This window comes from Protopterus annectens, chromosome 11.part0 (genome assembly GCF_019279795.1).
Source record: "Protopterus annectens isolate FY-2018-M chromosome 11.part0, PAN1.0, whole genome shotgun sequence".
Classification (NCBI taxonomy): domain Eukaryota; kingdom Metazoa; phylum Chordata; order Ceratodontiformes; family Protopteridae; genus Protopterus; species Protopterus annectens.
In genome coordinates, this window is record NC_056745.1 from 1568032556 (window position 1) to 1568053128 (window position 20573).

A 20573-nucleotide genomic window follows, 5' to 3' on the forward strand; every position below is an offset into this window, starting at 1 on the left:
AAGACCTGGATGACAAAGTAGGAGAACGTGCTCTCTGAGGGATCGGAGATTTTGATATATAGGAGGTCGCTAGAGGATCCACAGACTGGCTCCATGAAACAGTCTCAATGGTCGGCTACGAAACACTTGGAACCGACTCTGTAATCACCATACTGCTCTCAGTCAGCACCGAGGTCTGTGGAGCAGATGAGACAGTGGACTTGTCTGATTTGGTGATTTTAAGAGGTGGCTCTGAGACACCAGCCGTTGCCAGGGAGGGCCTCTTAGAGAACTTAGACTTTCCCTTAGTAGATTTAGAAGAGGAGGAAGAGCTAGACAGATCTTCCTCAAAGGAAGGTTTAAGACGACCTTTGAGGATGAGCTTGTTTTCCCTCTCTTGTAACACCCTAGGACTGAAAGCATGCAAAATAAACAGGTCTCCTGTAAATGGATGGCCCCCAAATAGTAAACGCAGTTACACTGACCATCCATTATGGGCATTTTTTAAGAGCATTTAATACACCTCTTAAAGCCAGATGGTTTATGATCCTTACTCTCTATAGACATTCTAACAGAAATTGGCACACACGCACAGAGAAGGAAAAGGAGGACTAGGTCCTCTAAATTAAATGGGCCTAGCCCTGCAGGAAAGAGGAAACACCATGAGGACTAGGTCCTCTAACTTAAACGGGCCTAGCCCGGGCAGGAAAGGAACGAAGAAACTAGGTCTTCTAACTAAAACAGACCTAGAAGTTACAGTAAGAATAGGATTTCACACACACAAGCAGCAATATCAAAAAAACAAGCGGGAAGCCACAAAAAAACAGACTTATGAGTAAGAAACAGAACGTACTTCTGTTAAAAATGATAGCAAATCCAACAATGCTAACAAATTAACAAGGGGAAACCGCCAAAACTAGACTAGACTTATTAACAACACAGTCTAACAGAGCACAAAAGGCGCTTACAACTATTAAGTCTACGACTACATGAAAACCAGCACACAGGATACCAATACCAAGTCAAACAAGGCCAAAGGCCAACGATTACACCAAATTCCGCAAGTATAAAGCTAACTACACACTAATAGCAGCTACGCTAACTGACTAACGATAAAACAGTAACAGTTTTTCTATTTTAAGCTAAACAAAGCCAAAATTTTTCAAAAAAAGTTTAAGTAAATGCAACACTTAGCCAGAGCCAAAGAGAAGCACAACCGAACTCATCGATGTGGCAAACGAGATCTGGGGATTGTACTGATGCACCATGACCACAAGCCAACTAGAAGACTTCCAGCTTGTAAATAGGCCGAGTCGGAGCAGAGGATCGGCTCCAATCCTATATGTAAGAATGAAGGGTGAGATGGACTACAGAACATCATTTGTTTGGGTACCTGCACCTGCTCATTATCAGCAGAGACGGATTCAAATCAGACAATGTCACAGTCCTCAGACACAAGATTCCCTTAAAAAAAAAAAAAAAAAAAAAAAAAAAAAGGGGGGGATCCTTAGCATACTGACTGGAGGTAGAAGTGCCAGAGTTAATCAAACTGGGTATGCACCTCATAATCAACTGCCTGTATCCAGCCATAGCCACCCATCTCAATTTGGAAACCAATCAGAGATGGCTGACCCACCTGGTGGGTCTTCTGACTCTTAAGCATACACTTCACTAGTGGAAGAATACCCTGGGGCTAAAAGTATCAATTCAAGCAACATATTCTACACAGCAGGGGGGTATGTACATACCTGAACTCAACATGGGGCAAAAAGTAGCCAGAATATGACTTATGTGTTGCACCTTCAGCCAGCATAAGATGGGCAAATCTCACCAAGTTCCCCTAAACAGCAAACTGAAGACTTTCTATAAGAAAACTATACTGAATACTGTACACTGGAAAAAGACAGCAATTACAATAACCCAGCACAAACTACAATAAAACAGATCACAGAGACACCTAATACAAATAAATTATTTTTGCCTAATTTAAACAGCCTAAAATAGCCTTAGACTAGGAATTAAGTGTAATATTAAGTAAAATGCTCATCAGAAATGTCACCAACAAAATGTAACCAAAATCACGATTTAACTCATTACATCTGAGTGACGCCTCCAGGTGCATCTGCAGTTAACTCCTACTGGCGCCTCTAGGCATCAGATATTGTTTGATCATGTTTGTATCAATAACTTCAAAACCATGCTATGTACATGGTTTTAAAAGATTTCATCTTAAAGCTTGCACAGTGGCAAATTAAACTGCATTAATATTTGCCTTCTGTCTAGTGCAGTTAAATAGATATTAACTGTTGATTTTATGACATTAATTTATATAGATACAATTTTCACATTTTTCTAAATATCTCAACAACCAAGTAACACAGAACGTGTGCTAGCCTGTGTAACTGATTTATTACAGTTTCCTGCATTTCTGTGTGCTTTCTATCTCAAAAACAAAAAAAATCCTTGTTTTCCCGCCTCTCCTCGACTAGTTTAGACCAGTATACAGGCTTTGCTGTATTCTGGGCTATGGTGTAGTTCCTGTGTTGTCCATCGCCTTACTTGGATAGAAGGAAGTTTCTTTGCTCACCAGTGGGAGTGGGGAGCCTTGAGCAGCCTATCTGTCCCTGAAGGAGTGACCTCAGCACAAGAGCTTGTAGTAATTGGTTGTTTTGGACCATTTCTATCTCTTTTGAAGTTCCCTGTCTAAAATCTGCCTCTGAGCGTTTTTTTCTGACTATACTACTCAGAAACAGCTCCTCGTGGTCCTGCAAAGTGGTCCTAGCAGCAGAGAACTGAGAAAAGTGACTACTTTCCTGATTTAAGTATTTTTTTGCTGTTTTTTTACCTGAAATACCTTCTCTTGCTTACATTGAACAAGCTTAAACTGTTTTTTTTTAACTGTTTGTTGCATTATATATTATCTGCACTTAAAGTTTCATTTAGTCGAAAATTGGTCGAAAGTTGTTTGTTAAATTTAACTGTTGAGGCTGCCCACTAAAGTGTGCTAGCCTGTGTAACTGATTTATTACTGTTTCCTGCATTTCTGTGTGCTTTCTATCTCAAAAACAAAAAAATATCCTTGTTTTCCCGCCTCTCCTCGACTAGTTTAGACCAGTATACAGGCTTTGCTGTATTCTGGGCTGTGGTGTAGTTCCTTGTGTTGTCCATTGCCTTATTTGGATAGAAGGAAGTTTCCTTGCTCACCATTGGGAGTGGGGAGCCTTGAGCAGCCTATCTGTCCCTGAAGGAGTGACCTCAGCACAAGAGCTTGTAGTAATTGGTTGCTTTGGACCATTTCTAGCTGTTTTGAAGTTCCCTGTTTAAAATCCGCGTTTGTGCGCATAGCGCAGTGTAAACCTTTTCTGGCTCCACCAAGTCTGCTCTTCAAATTTTCCCTTAAGAAAGCTCTACTCTTATAATAATCAGTCTACTCGCTTTATTATAAGCCTAGCACTTGTTCTCAAAACCTCTCTTCTAAGTAAGCACTCGCTAACTAAAGTAAGCACTACCATCCACCTACCACCCCTGTGAGTATCCACTTCCCTTAAAGGCACAGCACTCCCTTATAATATTCTAGCATCCTCTCTGGTTCAGCTGGTTAATCTGGGAATCTTGAGACAATGCTACAATTGTCTCATGTACACGGACAACCCTCTCCTCCTCCCAACAAACACAAATACATGTGAGAGATGCAACTATATAGCCAAACTGGAGGCTGAACTCTCTCAACTCAGGACTGGCAAGACCAGACAGGAGGAGAAGGTAACCACACACACACCAAACCCAGTCCCACATAGACCTACCACAACTGCAAACCAAACACATAGTAACACAAAGACATACTCGGAGACTCTATCAAAAAACTTACCAAAACAACAGAGGCTCCCAAAGCAGACACCCAAAAATCCACCACCTCGAAACATAACACATGCAACACATACTTCAATAAATCAGTGTGTCAAACAATCACAGCCCTTAAGGCCAAACACCATGCCTGATACACTAGTAATAGGCGACTCTATAGTCAGATACACTGATGTTCCGCTTACCAGGCTGAACAAGGAGAGGGTAACGGTGAGCTGCCTATCGGGAGCTAGGATCCGCCACATAACACACGCACTCAGGTCACTCCAAAGCAAGTACAAATATGACTCTGTCATTGTCCATGCCGGCGTGAATGACCTGAAACGTACCTCCCTGGACTACATGAAAAGAGACATAGAGGAGCTCTCTGATTATGTAGCCCAGGCTGGTATGACCCTGACCGGCATCTTGCCCTCACCAAGAATGATGCCACAATACAAAGACAAGATGATCAGCTTTAATAACTGGCTCAAATACTGGTGTCATTCTAGGGGGATCCAATGTCTGTCTGCTTGGGATGACATGCTGGACAAGCCACGCTGCTTCGAAAGGGACGGCTTGCATCTGTCACCACTGGGCTTCCGGATATTGGCTAAGGCTCTTGCCACCCCCATAGAGCCTTTTTTAGGCAAGGCTCAAAAGACAAACCCACCTCCTTAGAAAACAAAAATGGAAAAAAATTAAGGGTAATGCTGCTCAACGCCAGAAGTCTAAATCTCAAGATGCAGGCTCTCGAAGCACTCCTCAGTATGGAAAACATCGATGTCTGTGCAGTAACTGAAACCTGGTTCAAGGCTCCTGCGAGCACCCCAGCACTACCAGGCTATACCTCGTATCATGCTTTTCGGCCCCAAAACTCGGGCCATACCAAAAAGGGAGGGGGGAGTGTCCATATTCATCAAGGACACCCACACCTCCAGGTTAGTGGCAACACATGAAGCATCAGAGACCATCCAGGTGCAACTAACCATAGGCAAAACTGCTATACAACTGGTAGCATGTTACAGACCAACCTCCCAATCTCAGGAACCCCATTCAGCCTTCCTGAAGACATTGGAGAACATGAATGTCTCACCAAACACCATCATATTGGGAGACTTCAACTACCCTAACATAGACTGGGTGCATTATTCTAGCCCAAACACCCTAGCCCAAAGGTTCCTGGAATTCATAAATTCAAATGCAATGGAACAGTTAGTCACCTCTCCCACAAGGGGAGATAATATACTAGACCTGATCATCACAAACATGGGGACAAAGTGCTCCACACCAGAAGTATACCCCTCACTAGTGAGATCTGACCACAAACTAATCACCCTGGATATACATATCCCATCTCCACCCCCAACACAAAAGACTACAGTGAAAAACTTCTCAAAAGCTGACTTTACACTTCTTAAAACTGAGATGGTATCCTTTAAGTCCACTGTGCCAGTGGAAACCACATCCCACAATGCAGAATCCTTCACAAATGCTTTCTACGGACATCTCCAAGAATGCATGGATCACGCAATCCCAAATAAAACCAAGACCCTCTCCACCAAGGGCAGGCATCCTTGTCTGGTGGACCCCAGCCATAAACAAATTGTATAACAAAAGAAGGAAGCTACTGCAAGACAGAGCAAAATCCCATAAAGAGAACGCATCTCTGATCAGCACTAGTAGAAAGCTACGTTCTCTCAAAAACATCCAAGGCCAAATTTGAGAGAAAAATCGTTATGGACACTAAAGATAACCACAAGGCCTTCTTCTGCTATGTTAGAAACCTGGGCAGAAACCCTCAGATATGGTCAGAGTTAGTTCACAATGACAAAAAATAACACTGAACCCACAGATATTGCCAACATTCTGGCAGACAGGTTCAGTGCAAATGTCTCCCCTCCCTCACCCCCAAAAGAAGAAATACTTATCCCAGCTGAATGCAACCTTCCTGTCATCTCACATGTTCAGGTGAGAACCGCCCTCAGCAAAGCTAAAAACACAGCGTCAATGGGACCTGACGGTATCCCAGGTTGCGTGCTACGTGAACTCCAAGAGGAGCTAAACCCGCATATAAAAATGCTATTTAACCTTAGCCTCACTACAGGATATGTACCTGAACATTGGCATACAGCAACAGTAGTCCCACTCCACAAAGGAGGCACCTCTACAGACCCTGGTAACTACCGCCCCATAAGCTTAACCAGCCTGGTCTGCAACGCTATGGAAAGAATCATTATGGAACTCATAAACAGAGACATTGCGGACGTACAGACACTTGATCCCATCCAGTTCGGCTTTGTAAAGGGCACATCCTGCCTTTTGAACCTGGTTGACTTTTTCGAAACAGTCACTAGAGCCCACTGATGAGGGCAAAGCAGTCCATACAGCCTACCTGGACTTGGCTAAAGCTTTCGACACAATACCCCACTCTGGCATCATAGACAAGCTCAACAGCTTAAATGTAAATCCATATGTCACAAGATGGGTTGCAAACTGGCTAAAGGATAGAACCCATAAAGTCAAAATCGTTGGAGCCATGTCAGAATTCAAAGCCAGTCACAAGTGGTGTCCCACAGGGCTCTGTCCTGGGACCCCTCTTGTTCAGCATTTATTTCTCAGATGTGAAAGCAAACATAGGAGGGTTGTGGCTGACAAAGTTCGCAGATGACTGCAAACTAGGCGCCATGGTCGATACACCAGCTGACACATACATCCTACAGAAAGGCCTCACTGAAACAGACAACTGGTGCCGGAGTCATGGCCTTAAACTAAATGCCAAAAAATGTATAGTCACCCCCTTTGGGAAAAACAAAGCACCCACAAATTATCACATAGACAGTAACCCACTGAGTACGGAAAAAGTAATCAGAGACCTGGGGACCCAAGTCGATAGTGACCTCTCATTTGACACCCACGTTGCCAAAGTGGTGTAGAAAGACTTTCTACCTTGCCCACCTTATCATGAAGGGATTCACATCCAGATCAAAGGAGGTCATTGTACCCCTATACGCCTCCCTTATCAGGCCCATGATTGAGTACAATGCCCCATTTGGTATGTACCTCCCCCAGCACTTGCAACAGCTAGAGAGACCCCAAAAGTACCTCACCAAGAGGATCAAGGGTCTCCAACATATGTCATATGCTGCCAGACTAAAGAAACTCCAGCTCTATTCAGTAGCATACCGCCTACTCAGAAGTGATCTGTGCCTGACGTACAAGGCCATGTCCAATCAGAAATTGATGGACATGCTCCACCTCAAAAAATCCAAATCCATCAGAACCACGAGAGCTAAAGATTTAAACCTCAGCACAAATATGAATAGGACATGCTGGAGGGACAGATTCATAACTCAGAGGCTTCCCATACTCTGGGACAGAATCCCAGTTCATGTTAGGCAGAGCCCCTCACTGACTCTCTTCAAGAGAAATCTTGACAAGTGGATGGGAGATTGTAGGTTTACCCTAGGGGTCATCTCCGTGTCACTACTAGACAGAGGCACAGTAAACTAATTCTATTATGTAAGGGGGTCTCTTCACTGCGTCACTACTAGACAGAGGCACAGTATTCTAAATCTATTCTGTACACTTTTGTACCATTACATGGTGTGGCGAAAGCCACATCACTATGGCTAGGCTTATAAATGCCCCAGGGCAGATAGCCTAGTACTAAACTATGAAACTATGAAACCTCGTGTGAAAGCTCTCAGCTAGATGAATAAAATGCATGTGTGTGTAACTAGAGTGGTTGCTGAAATATTGTAATTTGTTTACAAACTATTACTAATATAATACTGTGTTTACTGTGACTTACAAAACTTGGTTTAAGACCAAGAAACTAAAGAATACTATTACAAAAATAGTTTGTGCTGAAGAGTTTGTCATTTATACTTCTTTCATAACCCCTACTGTTCCAGAGATATGAACATTTGTTTGAAATGTGAGGACATAAATTTGATTGTCAAAAGGCTTAGGCTCCACCCATTGGAAGTTACAGAGCAAACTTCTTGAACTCCATTTGAGTGAATGAGAAACAAGAAATTTGTTTAAAAAGCTGTAAATCTACTTAAATACATTAAACAATTAATCCAAACCTTAGACAAGGAATTACATATAAACTTAACAAAAATTCCTGTCAGAAATGTTTCACAAACAAAATGGCACAGAAATCGTGATTTAGATGAAAATATTGTTTATAATGTTGCACAATGACCCCAAATAATCAGAGACTCAAAGAAAAAAACTACAAAAAAACAGCAAGTTTTCCTGTCAAAACTTTAAAACCGATGGAAGTTAACAACTGTGAATTACTCGTGTTTCTGTCAGCAAGAGGCACTGACAGGAATTGCACTAAGGCTGTTTTAGTGTACTAACTTAGAAATAGCTATAAAACACTTTCAAGGGGTTAAAAACCCCACAGAAAACCAGAAAGAACTTAAAATAAACAGTGCAAGTCTTGTACTGTAAGAGAATCCACAATAAAAAAATAAGTTATGTACTCACCATAATGTTCCAGCTGTGCTGTCCATTTTCATTCCTCAACTGTTGGATTAAGATCAGATACTTGGATCCGACTTGGCCATTACTTCAGCTCGTGACCACCAAAAAAACTCTTGAGCTCCTCCCTTACTCATAATGCACCAACCCTAACATAACTCAGATCTTGCTTGCTTTTAGACAAAGTAGGAAGTACTACTACAAAACTCCTAACAGAAGAGACCACACCTGGAGCTCAACCTGAAGGACAGATTCTTCCAGAAATCAAATGTGAAAAAAGTTGAGGGTTGGTGGGAAGGAAGTTGAGGAAGAATGAAAATGGACAACACAAATGGAACGTTATGGTGAGTACATCCCTTCTTTATCTACCGGCTACCTAGATTCCCGAGATGGGTCTAAGGAAGGATATTTCTGAGCACAGTTCAGTCAAATGCTGCTCTTCCCCTTGAGACCAGATCTAGTTTGCAACGAGTAATAAAGGTACGAAGAGTGGTCCAAGTTGCAGCTGCAAATATGTCGTTTCTGGAAACCCTAGATAGGAACACTGAAAAAATTGCCATGAACGTAGCACTATGAGCTCTGAGAAGTTCTGGTAAGGATAAACCCAATTTGTTGAAGATAAATGATATGCAATCCATCAGCCATCTGGCTAAATTCAACTTGGCAAATGATTTTCCCAATTTAGAATCTACAAAGGACACAAACAATTGATCTGACATTCTAATACCTTTCGTTCTGTGTATGTAAAAACACAATTATCTATGGATGTCCAATAAATGTAAAAAAAAGTTATGTACCTATCAAAGTTCCATCTGTGCTGTCCATTTTCAGTCTTCCTCAAACATTGGGTTGGGATTCGACTTGGTCGTTAGTACAGCTTGCGGCCAACAAACTCTCAGGCTCCTCTCTACTCAATGCATCAAGCCCAACATACCGCAGATCTTGTTTGCTAGATGACATAAGTAACAAATACCAGAATAATGTTCCTAAGAAGGGAAAACCAATATCTGGAGCTCCAGACAAGACACTGTGGTGTCTTTAAAACATCTCGCTTTTCCATAAGTCCGTGATAAGAAAGATTGCGGGTTGGTGCATGGGGAGTTGAAGAATGAAAATGGATAACAGATGGAATGTTACATTAAGTACATAACTTTATTATCTGATGTGGTCAATTTTCATTCATTCCTCAACCACTGGGACAGAGTCCCCAGCCGCCTAATACTCCAGGTGGACTCTAAGGAAGCGTGTCCCTGAGCACAGCTTAACCAAAGGTTTCTCTTCCCCTCAAGACCAGATCCAATTTGTAATGAGTAATACAAGTATTATGATTTGCCCAAGTAGCTGCTGCGCATGTCATCCATGGAATGATCGGATAAAAATACTGATAAGATTGCCATACATCTAGTAGAGTGAGCTCTTAAAGATTTTGGCAACAAAGCCCGATTTATTATAGACACAGGCTATGCAACCAGTAATCTACCTTGCCAATGTTACCTTTGCAGCAGATTTGCCTGATCTGTTAACTGCAAAGGAGAGAAATAACTGATCAGATTTTCTAATCTCTCTTGTTCTGTGCAAGTACAAACATAACTGTTGATGAACATCCACCAAATATAAAAAGAAGTTATGTACTTACCATAATGTTCCATGCGAGTTGCTCTTCTCACCTTCATTATTACTGATCAGTTCGGAGACAATCCTCTGCTCCAAGTCGGCCAATTTGCAAAGCTCGAGGTCTCTAACAGCTCGAGGCCGAAACCCTATCCCACAATGCACCTCTACTTTCCCCAGATCTTGTTTGCTGCCAACTAGCGTAAAACTTACTCCAGGTTTCAGGGAAATCACACAGACCACTTGTGAGAGGAAATACCTCGGGAGAACCAAAACCAAGATAGAATCTCATGAACTTCCAGACATTGGATGGGGGTAGGTGGGGGGCTCGTAATAATGAAGGCGAGAAGAACAACTCACATGGAACGTTATGGTAAGTACAGAACTTCTTTATGTGAAGTTGTTCAATCTCGCCTTCATTCTTACTGATGGGTAGCGTCCCCAGCACCACAATCTTGGGTGGCTCATGGGAGTACCTGCTTAAGGACAGCAGACCCAAATGAAACTCTGTCCCAAGAGGCCTTGTCTACCTTGTAGTGAGATATAAATGTATGTAGCTTTGACCAGATGGCAGCTGCACAAATAGAATCAATAGGTAGCCTGGTCAAAAAGGCTAGAGAAGTAGAAACAGCTCTGGTAGAATGAGCTTTGACTTTGTCATGTAATGCCTGCTTCATGGTAAATAAAGGATAGACAATTAGAAAGCCATTTAGACGAGGTAGATTTGGATACCGGTGCACCTTTCCTGGAATCAGAGGAGGAGACAAACAGCTGATCAGCCCTTTTGTTTTCTTTCGTCCTGTCCAAATAGAAACAAAGTTGTCTATGGACGTCAAGTTTGTGAAGCATATATTCCAATTGATTTGAGTGATTGGGGAAGAAAACAGGTAATTCAATCATTTGATTAAGTGTGAATTCAGAACAAATTTTTGGTAAGAACGACGGATTCGTTCTGAGGGGAAACTATCTCTGTGAAATATCAAGTACGGTTGCTTAATAAAAAGGGCTTGTAACTCCGAAATTTTGCGTGCTGATGTAATGGCCACCAAGAAAATGGTCTTCCAAGAAAGATATTTCAGCTCACAAGAAGAGGCAGGTTCAAAGGGCGGGAGAATAATCTTGGATAGGACTAGGTTCAAATTCCATGGAGCAGTAGGAGATCCGATCAGTGGTTTTAAGTGCATCGTACCCTTCAAAAAAGCCTTGGCCAACTTGTTAGACATAACATTTTCAGATTCACCTATATGAAAATTAGAAGTAGCAGCCAGTTGCACTTGAATAGTAGATGCTGCAGCTCCTTCATTGAACAGTTTTGTCAAATTCCAAAATATCCGAAATGGAAGCCAGAAAAGGGTCAATGTCATTTTTTTTGAGCCCAGATGGAAAACCTTTTCCACTTACTGACAAAGTTTCCAGGTTGAAGATTTGCGTGAAGACAAGAGAATATGTTGAGCCTCTTCTGATAATTTTTGAAACCTGGCTATTGTGGGAATTGGAGAAGCCAAGCTGTCAGTTTGATGGACTGAAGAGAAGGGTGAAGAGCTCCTGATGGGTGGGTCAACAGATCCTGCACTGAGTCCAGGATCAAAGGCTCCTCCAGTAGATGAGGCTTCAGAAAGGGGAACCAAATTTGACAAGGCCAATAGGGGGCTATTAAGATAAGTATCCTGCCCAGAAAACTGTCTTTCTGTAAAACTTTGGGAAGAGGGGAAATGGAGGGAAGGCATAAAGGAGTCCCAGAGGCCAATCGTGGACGAGTGTGTCCCTCGGGAGTTGCCCCTGTTGAGGGATCAGGGCAAAGTAGTTGCTGCACTTGGTGTTTGTGGGGGTAGCAAAAAGGTCTTAGCAAGGCTGGCCCCATCTGCGGAAAATCATTTCCGCTACTTCGTTCTTGAGAGACCTCATGAGCCAACAGAATAGCTCTGCTGAGTCTGTCCGCTATCACGTTGGATTTCCCGGGGATCTGCACTGCTATCAGAAAGCACTGGGCAGACTCTGCCCATTTCCATAATCTTAGAGCCTCTCAACATAGGGGGTAAGATTTGGTTCCACCTTGTTTCTTTATGTACCAGACTACAGACATGTTGTCTGACTGGAACTCAATCATGCCTAGAGGAAGAGAGTCTTGAAAGGACTGCAATGCTAAGAGAACCACTCTCACCTCTAGGATGTTTATGTGCAAATGAGCCTCATGAACCTACCATGTACCTTGGTCTGTCCATCCCTGATAATACTCCACTCAATCGATCAGGCAGGCATCCGTGGTCACTGTTGCAACTGGAGCTGGGAGGACAAATGGACGTCCCATAGTCACCGTCTCGGATGTTAGCCACCACTGAAGATCGTCCTTACAAGAGTTGGTTATCAGAACTGGGTGATTCATTTGTAAGTCCTGAAATGTCCACTGTGTGAATAGCAGCCATTGGAGAATGCGCATGTGAGATCTCGCTAGGGGTATTGCAATAATCGCTGCTGCCATAGTGCCGAGCAACTTGAGAATCTGCAATGCTGGTGCTTTGTGTCTTGACAGGAGATCCACAATCTGTTGCCGTAGGGTAAGCCACTCTTTCTGGAGGAAACTTTAGGGACATGCCGAACGTGTCTAAGTCTGCTCCTATAAACACTGTACGCTGCGATGGCAATAAAGCAGACTTTTCTGAATTTATCGTAATGCCCATTTGGAAACACAGATCTAAGGCAGTGTCCCTTGCCTGAATAAGTTGATGAGCGGTGAGGAGCCAGTCGTCCCACCCATTTCGAGATAAAAGATCCATCAACTCATGGAAGGGCAGAGACAACCAAGAGGTGGTGAGTCGAGACCCGAAAGCCTTCAGGAGCACCGATTCATCCTCGGTAGGGTGCTGCCAGTCACCCCTCTGCTTATGGATCTCAAGGATATCCCCAAAAGAGATATGCTCAGAGGAGGACTTTGGGGACCCTTCCGATTCCTCCAAAAATCAGTGTCCGATGTGATGGATTCCTGGAAGGAATCTAAATGCCTCCTCTTACATAACCTCTTCCGAAGGACCTCCTCAGTGGGAACTTCTGGGGAGGTCTCGGAAGAGCAGGGTTCCCCCAGAGGGGTATCCTGAGGCTCCAGGTCCCTGCACTTACGGTGGATCTGCGGTAACAGAGAAAGATTCAGGTGCTTGCCGGGAGGAGATAGCCATATCAGAGGTTGTGGCAGTCCGAGGGGACAAATCCCTCCTCATGGCATCGGATGCACCACGGCTCCAATGCGAGGAAGCAACCAGGTCCGAAGACACCTCCCGCACCAGAACTGCCGGCTCCAAGACAGAGGTAGGAGCCAAACTCATCTGCGTCATAGCCCCAAGGGGAGAGTGGGAACAGACGTATTGGTTTGACCCCCCCCCCGGAACCGACAGGAGAGTGTCAGCTCTCAGATTTCGCCACTGGAGCAGAGGACATCAGGGTTGTCGATAAAGACAGGTCCGAAGTGAGTGTTGGTATCGACGGATCCACAAAACTGAATAGCCTCCTCTGGCTCAGATGTCTCGAATTGAGTTGGAGGAGGAGCAGAAACAACAGGAGAGGACTTTGTCAGTTCCGAAGCTGCTTGAGTCGAAGCCAACAGAATTTTAGCTAGCGCTGGATCCTGTAAAAGTCTCCATACCACTCAATCCACGTCCAAATCAGATATTCTGGAAGCCCGAGAGGAAACTACCGAGGGAGCCGGTGAACCTAGAATCAGGGATCTTAAGGTAGGAGATGCCGGTTCCCAGACTGGGGACAGGCTCCTATCAACTATCTGTACAGTCACTTCTTTTTTTTCAAAACAGGTTTATTGTTTTAACATACAAGAGAAATATCATAACAATTTTATACAAGTAATTAAAAATAGGTATTATAATATTCAACAAAACAACTAAAGTATTTACAAAGACATCCACTACAATCAGATCAATTAATTAAACTAAAATACCATGCTATTGAAATTAAAATTTTTTTAACAAATTTTGTAAATTATCCCATACAATAAAATAAGATGTTTTTCTGTTTGTTCTAGTCCTAATTGTGTTTATTTCCATATGGCACACTATATTCATAACATTTTTAAATTCATTGAACGAAGGAGGCGTATCTGAAATCCAATTTCTAGTTATTATTTTCCTAGCCACTGCTAGAATAGACCATAACAAGGGAAGCTTAACCTTTTTAACACTTTGAGGTACAGGTGTGTTGAATAATATAAGAGATTTAGAAATAATGAAATTATCTGTAAAACGAGCCTGCAAAAATTCATTAATTGACTTTCAGTATTCTTTCAATTTTATACAGTCATAAAACATATGAGCCCAGTCAGCATTAATTTCTACATTACATCTCTTACATAGATTATCTTTATTATTTATTTTATTCATCATCAAAGGTGTATAAAAAGATCTATGTAAAAATTTCCATGTATAAAGTCTCCAGACAATGGAAGACGTAGTTCTATAAGCAGATTCCAATATATATTGTTTATCTTGTTGATTTGGTGGGTCCCCATTAATAGAAGTGAAATAATTCCAGTATGAATCTATACTGTAAAAAGTTTCTTGTCTGATAACTTTATGTATGTATGAAAGTTTACCTTTATCAGAAACTTTATGTTGTAAATTTAATATCAAGTAATCAATCAGTGTTGGAATAGATTCTTTAACAGTTATAGACATTAAATCTATTTTATTAATGAGATGTTGTCTAAAGGTCTGAACCTCTAACCAGCAAGTTTCTCTTAGATCAAATTCTTGTTTTAAGAAATCTAGATTTTAACTTTATTATCAGATATCAACTGATACCAGTACTTTAGATCATTATCTATAGCTAAATGAGTTCCTTCAGAAGTAGATGACAAAAGCATACCCTGAGTATACATTATAGGAAATACAATAAAATTCCATTCCCTATACTTAGGGTGCATGAATATAAAGTTACGATAACTAATAATAATATTTAATGGGTAACAAACCATATGTTTAGGTGTAATAGGTGAAGTACAAAATTCCTTTAGTAACCATAACATGGAGTTATTTACAATCATATTTTTATGTGTTAAGGAGATTTTCATGAAGTGTATACTAATTAGCTCCCAATAATCTTTCCATTTTGTGACATATGACTGATCTATTAATAAAGTAACTTTTACAATAGAAGAGATAGTATATAAATTAAAGTCTGGAAAAGAAATACCCCCTTGAGACCAGCTATTAGTATGTTTCTTTAATGCAATCCTAGGTCTATTAGGTGCCCATAAGAAATTTAACATTAGTGTGTTCAGTTTCTTGATAATTATTTTTGTAGGTGAAGTATTATTGATTGTATTAAGTATAAAATCTTGGGGAATATTATCATTTTAATAATTGTAAGTCTCTCCTCCATAGTAAAAACATATTATTCCAGGTATTAAAAAGATTTTGTATATTAAGAAAACAGGTATTATAATTATTATATACAATAGATTTAATATCTTTAGATAGTATTATACCTAAATAAGTTATCTGACCTGAATTGGGTACATATTTAGTAAAATCACTAATGAGAATATTTTTACGTGTATATATAGGTAGTATTTTAGTTTTTCTTCATTGAATATTAAACCAGAAATACTTTTAAAATTCATCATGTTATCAAATAGAGACTGTATAGAAGAATTAGATCCTGCTGATGTAATTAGAACATCATCTGCAAAAGTTGAATTTTGGATGTTGTATTTTCATCTATTTCAAAACCCTCTATGTCAGTACTGTTTCTGATCAAATTAGCCCAAGGCTCCATTACTAAAGTGAATAATAGTGGAGAAAGTGGACATCCTTGTTTTGTACCTTTAAGAATGGGTATTTTTGTGAAACATATGTTCCTACCTTAATATAAGCCAACGTTCCTTTGTATAAATGTTCAATTAGATTTACAAATGCATCCGAGAAGTTTGTGCACTTCATTAAGGTAAACAGATAGTCCCAACTTACTGAATCAAATGCTGAACTTATATCAAGACTAATAAGTGTTAAATCTTTCTTTTCCTATTTGCAAAATCTATTAATGTTAAAGTTCTTCTTATATTATCAAAAGTATTTCTATTTACAATGAAGCCTGTCTGATCTATATCTATAATGCCGGGAATGATTGTCTTCAATCTATCAGCAAAGATATTCATAAACATTTTATAATCAACATTAAGTAATGAGATGGGCCGATATGAAGAACATCTAGTTGGATCTTTATTAGGTTTTAAAATTGGCGAAATAAATGTATATTGCCAAGATGGGGGGGTTATTAACTCAGTTTGGGTCAAAATAAAAACCTTATGTATTAATGAATATGTATTTTTAGAAAGGAATTTATACATCTCTGGTATAATACCATCATTACCCGGTGCTTTGTTTGATTTAAGCTTATTTATTTGTGTAATAACTTCTGTATATGAAATACTCTTGTCCAATAGTTTAATCTGTTGTTTATTAAGCTTTTTATTCATATTTGTGGTTATAAACTCATTTATTTTATCTTTAGGTTCCATGTTAATATTATTATGGTTAATTTTGTGAAAGTGATTTCTAAATTCATCTAGTATTTCTGGTATACTAGAAACATTCTTCTTTTCCTTAGAGAAAAGATTTCTTTGATATGGTTTTGTTTATTCAACCTTTTTGTTTTATTTTTAAGTCTATGTAAGTATTTGGGGCTTATTGAATAAGACAAAACTTGTATTTCTCTAAAGTTATTTTAACTTTATGAGTTAAAATTTCTTTGTATTTCTCATTTAGTTTATTTCTTCAATAACTTTCTTGTCCATAATATTTTCTTTATTATTATGTTTATAAGAGTCTAATTTACTTTGAATATCTAACAATTCCTTATCCCAAGATTTCCTTTTATTATTATACCATCTGATACTTTGTCCATATAGATATGATTTTAAGGCATCCCAAACATAAACAATGGAGACTTCAGGAGTGTTATTTATGTCTAAAAATGTTTTACTTCTGAAAGTATATATTCTTTATAGTCTTTTAGTTGAGTTAAGTATGCTGGTATCCTTTTGATCTGAACATTATGAGTATTTTTATCATGAATTCAAAAACAATTGAATTATGATCAGATATAGGACATGAAATGATTTTGGAATTAATTAAATCTGTTACCATCTGGTTAGAAATAAAGACCCTATCTATTTTGAATAAGTTTTGTATCTGTTAGAAAAAAAGGTGTATGGTAATGATTTTGAATCTATCTGATTATTAATATCATTCAAATGATAAGAATTAGCAAAATCCTTTAAATGTTTTGCATTAGATGTAATTCTTCTCTTTCCTACAGTGGTAGTATCACTTTCATGTAGTATACAATTAAAGTCACCAGCTAAAATAATATCTCCTATAGAGAATGATATGATCTTATCAAAATGATGTTTCACTGTATTAATACCAATTCCAGGTATCCAATATACATTAATTAAAGTGTAAGTCTTCCCATTAATTTGTATTGTAACCATACAAAACATTCCTTTGTCATCCTGATAAGACTTAATGGTTTTAGGAATGGGCATACTTTTATTCCATAAAATAGCCACTCCTCTTTTTTCTGAGTGTGCTCTGAACTAACCAATACTGTATATTTGTTTGTGGCTAGTTTATCAATATCTTTTTCAAGAGATGGGTTTCTTGTAGGAAGACTAAGTTGGCCTTATGTAAATTAATGTATCTTATTAGGCTTGCCCTTTTACATGGACTATTCAATCCATTAATGTTTAAAGAAATTCCTTTTAAAGATGTCATTTGGCATTTTTAAAACTTAAGAATCTTATGATCAAAATAACAAATAACAAGATAAGTAATGTTACATCTCCTCCTTTAGGTGTACCTTTAAATATAGCTGTATTTATTGAATCTCTTATGGGATTTCAGATAGGATTCAATTTTGTTTGTAGTGACAATGAATGTACAAAATATATTGTGGATGTCAAAACTATATACAAATAACAATGAACAAGTGAAAATAATGTAAGGATTAAACCTTGCATCCAGCCTGAGTTGTAAACTCCAACTTAGAGTAGTATTTACCACTCAAGTTAACCCCTACCCTAAGCAGCAGTACGTCAGCTACCACCTTATCAATTTAATACTAGTTATATTTAACTGAAGTTAACAGTTTTCAATTCAATTATCTAGCAAGACAAGACTACACATTTGGTAAAACAGCATCATATAAACTAAAATAAACCTTTTTTTTTTTTTTTTTTTTTTTTTTAAACTGTTCATACTACTATATACATCCATGTAATATAAAACACTTGTATGCAAATAGCATTCAAATAATCTTGATGTTAGAAATCAAGAGGAGAGAAAAGTAAGTTCTAACATTCATTTAAATCAAAAACTTTGGCTAATATGATTCAGACATTACATATATTAGGATGCATCTATTTTCTGTCATGTAAATACAGTTAACAGCTTCCAAAAAAAACCTTGAATTGCTTGTATATGAGCATTTACTCAAACTCATTATTGCCAATAGAATAAAATATTGTATTCATAGAAATTGTTATAAATCATACTTCATAGTTAAGCAGATTCTCAGAAACATTTATATACATATCTACATACACACACATACACACACACATATATATACATACATACCCACATACACACACATATACACATATACATATACATATATATATATATATATATATATATATATATATACACATGCATACACACACACACGCACACACACACACGCACGCACGCACACACACAAACACACATACACACACACACACACATACACACACACACATATATATATATCTGATCTCACTGAGTTGTATCTTTACTGAGCACCATCTTACATTGCTGTCCCTTCAATAAATCTGTCTGCTTTATACAAAATAATGCACAGCAAACACATTTTAGTAACCAGATTTTACAAACATGCTATACTACTGCTTTAAAATATATCACATGACAATTTCTTCCAGTATAGAGTTATAAAATTATTTATGCTTGTCAATCAGATGAATTAAATGAGTTATAGTAATGTATATGTTTGGTACATAAGTTTTTAACACATATTATTAATCTGCTATTCCTGTATCTGTGATGTGTCAGTGTGATATCTAGGTCAAAGGTGAGACCAGCTGCTTTCAGCTTCTCTGTGAGAATTCTGAGAGTTGAAGCTTTTGAAGTAGCTCATGGACACTGTGCATGAGACAGCCCACATCCCAGATTGTCTCTCTTAACATTTTGGGAAACCTATTAAAAACTAGTGACAAACATTCATTTAGCAGTGTAAATGCATCTAAACATGACAAAACCTTCACAATGCATTCTACAGGTTATTACAGACTCTATATAAGTGAAATCAAGCCCAAAATTATTAATAAGTAACAAAACTCAACATTTTGTCCCAACTCAACTCCTATGAATCTTATTTACTGTGTCTATATGATCAAAAGTATTTCTATATATTAATAAAGAAAAGAAAAAGAGAGTAGAAAGTAAAAGGGTGTAAGGCAGAAATAAAAAAAATGTAAGAGAAAGCTATAAGAAGTATATACAATAGAATATTACTTACTGTTTATATTAATAGAGTTAAAAATAAAACATATTATTTACTATTATTTAGTTCTAATTATTATTAGTTAAAGCATGACAGATTATTTACAAACAAGCATAAGCAGTGTAATCAAGAAAGTATAATTAGGTAGTGTCATTCCTGTATCTGATGTGTCAGTGTGATATCTAGGTCAAAGATGAGACTAGCTGCTTTCAGCTTCTCTGAGAATTCTGAGAGTTGAAGCTTTTGAAGTAGCTCATGGACACTGTGCATGAGACAGCCCACATCCCAGATTGTCTCTCAACATTTTGGCGGGAAACTTATTAAAAAAGTACAGTTTTGTACCTACCATAAATGTAGATGTTCGAGGATTCCCTTGCTGCAGTCCTGACAATTGGGTATAGTCCGAATACCAGAGAGTCATGGCGTAGACTGCAGGGTACTAATGCGCATGACCGACGCCATTTCCTCAGTCTTTTGCCCCAGATGTCAGAAGACCCAAAAGACAAGTCCCAAAAACAACCTGCACCAAAAACATGTACAATATATACAGTAATATATACATAAGCAAAACATAAGCATGTAAACTCACCTACACAACCACCCTGAAACACAGAGGGAAGGAGGGAGAACATCTACATTTAGGGTAGGTACAACACTGTACTATGTTCTTCCGCTTCCCTTGCTGCGGTCCTCACACTTGGGTAGAATCCCAAAGCAGAGGTAAGGAGGCTGGCAAATTATAAAGTAGCAGGAGCTGACAACATGCCTTGTAAAACAGCTGTGGCAAAACCAGCTCTAGTCTTAGAGTATATAGGCAGGTGATAATGCCTAGAGAAAGTATGCACTGAACTCCAAGTAGCTGCTTCCAGAATATCCTTAGTTGCCACCCGCCTTAGAAATGCTGTTGAAGTGGCAGTAGCCCTAGTGGAATGAGGCCTAATCCCAGCTGGAACCTCTTTGCCATGATGGGAATAACAAAATGCAAAAAGCCAATCCACCTAGAAATAGTTTGTTTTGACACAGGCTTGCCCTGTGAACTTAAAGCAAAAGAAACAAGTAACTGCTGAGACTGCCTA

The 20573-nt window shown here is 39.0% G+C and overlaps 1 protein-coding gene across 1 annotated transcript in view; it reads right to left on the reverse strand.

The window, feature by feature from the left end:
- Positions 1–20573, reverse strand: part of KLHDC10 (kelch domain containing 10) — a 1235840-nt gene that overhangs the window by 217127 nt on the left and 998140 nt on the right. The gene's annotated exons all lie outside the window — the stretch shown is intronic.